The sequence below is a fragment of the Lynx canadensis genome, chromosome F2, assembly GCF_007474595.2.
Source record: "Lynx canadensis isolate LIC74 chromosome F2, mLynCan4.pri.v2, whole genome shotgun sequence".
In the NCBI taxonomy this organism is placed as follows: domain Eukaryota; kingdom Metazoa; phylum Chordata; class Mammalia; order Carnivora; family Felidae; genus Lynx; species Lynx canadensis.
The window spans coordinates 59,034,426-59,037,096 of NC_044320.2; positions in this window are offsets into that span (position 1 = coordinate 59,034,426).

Below are 2,671 nucleotides of genomic sequence, written 5' to 3' on the forward strand. Positions count from 1 at the left end.
TTTAAAAAGTCATTTTGCATGGGTTTAAATATGCCTTTCCCCACACATACAATGACGATACAAAAAAAAAAAAAATATATATATATATAGTCAAATATACTGTTAGACATTGATAGAAATCTAACTTTACTCTCCCTAAACACTTTAGTAGGTAAAGGCTTCCATTTATGTCTAGATTTGCATCCTATGATACTGAGGAACATAAGGAATGATGTTATACAAGGGGGAGAACATATACCACAGGCTGAGCATTACTTTCCTTCCTGGACACATTCAAATGATCTGTTTAGCTTCTATATTCATTTCATAAGCATTTCACAAAACACTTCAACTGGCCTAACTGTGTATTAGATTTGCTTAGGTGAATGTTATAAGTTGATTTAACACATGTGTTAATGAGAAAAATGCATGTTGTTTCAATTCAAATAGTCGGAATAAATTGTAGTAGTTGAACTTGCCTTAGTGTTTGGTCAGCTCTGTGCTGAAGTTGCACGGAGCTTCCAAAGGAACATTTCCACAAAGGTTTCAAGGGAACATTATGGCGCCACAGCCAAACGAAGCCAGTAGGGATCCCCTCAAGGACCACAGAAGTCCCAATGCTTAGGCTACTGAACAGAAACAAAAATGATAATAATAAAAACTGTTCCCACCACATTTGAAAAGCAGATTGAAAAGGTGATCTGTCCTCACCAGGGACATTAAGACTGTGCCTACACAAGTCCTCAAATACAACTCTATAAAGAAATCCATCAGAGTAACATCTAAAATTGTCATTTTCCAGTCTTCTGATGACATGAAAGCCAAAAAAAAATCTATACTGTGACAGAAATTTTTTACTTTTTTACTGAATAAAGGGTGATAAAAAATCTATACCATAGAGGATCAGAAGAATATGTAGAATATTGTAGAATATGTAGGATGCGACTTCTTTTGAATGAAATCATTTGAAATGAAAACCTCAATATTGACTATTTAAAGCTGCTCTTAAGAAATATCTTCTACCCAGACTCTTTCTGCCCCTGGGAATTACAGCGAGAAATAGCTCTCTTAGCACCATGGTTGAATGCTGTGAAAAATATGACACATGGTGTTGACACCAGCAAATTTTCATTTGCTTTAGCCTGGAAAATGAAACATTTCACATGGCTACTTTATATTACTAACTTTAAAAAGTACAGATAGCATAACAAAAATACCCGTTATATTTTCAGCTGAGTAGTTAAATTATAAATAAATGTCTAGCTCTAGTTGTGATTTGGAAAGGACTGTGGTATGAGTTATACATGCAGAGACCCTAGTCTTCATCTGGTATGTTTGATGATTTATCTGGATTTTTGATGCATTCAGAGCTTTGTATTTAAGACATTTTTTTTTGTTTTAATAAAACATGGAAAGGTGGGACTCCTCTACACTGTTGCAATTCTAGACTTTTTAGTTAATTCTAAAAATATATTTGTAGACACATTCATTAAACACTTACTGTATTATAGCCACTATATAAGAAACTGGGATGAACACAAAGAATCAGACAAAATTTCTGCCAAAGAGAAGCTCATAAGACTTAATTTTATCCCAAATAAGTTTCATAATGTTAATGATGCTTTTCATATTCATTAATTTCTATTAATATGGTAATTTTAGCCTCCTAGGAATCTCTGTGAAATGTGTAGCAAATATCATTATTCTTTTTCAGAACTGAGAAACCAAGCCACACAAGTAGTCCAGCAACAGAACTGGAACTAAGAACAGTCATCTTTGTTTAATAGTACTTTTGCTACTTCCGTAGAACTAATATAGGAAAATGAAGGATGGAAATACTTTCTAGATAAACCAAGTAAACATCCCACTAATTACTTTTTGCTCCAATTGCCCTTAGTTAGATAAAAGTTAGACTGGGGGCCGAGTCTTACAACTACTTCTGTTCTCCATTTTAGTCTCCAAACATATTTATGTTTAGTAAAGTCTGTATATGTGCCCACAAAAGCAGAATATTATGATATGAAAACATTTGGTCACCACATTCAATTTGTAAAAGGAATCAGGCCAATTGTTTGTCATCATGTAAACCTAAACTCCAGATGGTGGATTTTTCCCTCATTGAATGGATTTAATTAACTCATCTTTCAGTGCACCCTAAGAAACTGCAAATGTGTAGAGAATTTTAAACAAGTAGCTTCCTTCTGTTATTTGCACTCTGGAACTAACGCTGTTTGCTTACTCTGTAACTCTATGGAAGCTTTACATAACTTGAATCTCTCTCTCCCTGTCTCTCTCACTCACTCACCCCCACCACACACATGAAATTAATATAAGTGTCTTGACCCAGATGTTGACTTTTTCTCTCTAAAGCGGTTTCCTGAATGAGGAAACACCGCATTTCCAAAATCTTATGAGTGAAATTTTCATAGTGACTTTGATTGGACTTCCACAATCAAACTTAATGGAGGACTGAAAATTATTCTTCTTCACAGACATAGAAATAAGATTTGGTAAGTAGTCCTTAGCGAACCATCTGAAGAGGGCTACTCTGCAAAGCCATAACTATGGTGTGCGTGCAGGATCTTTAATGTGATGCTCAGAGGCTCATGGTGATTGGATTGATTCTCACCAAATAATGACATAAAGAGACAGAAGTGTCCTGGCATCTCTCCAGTTTTTGTTTTTGTTTTTG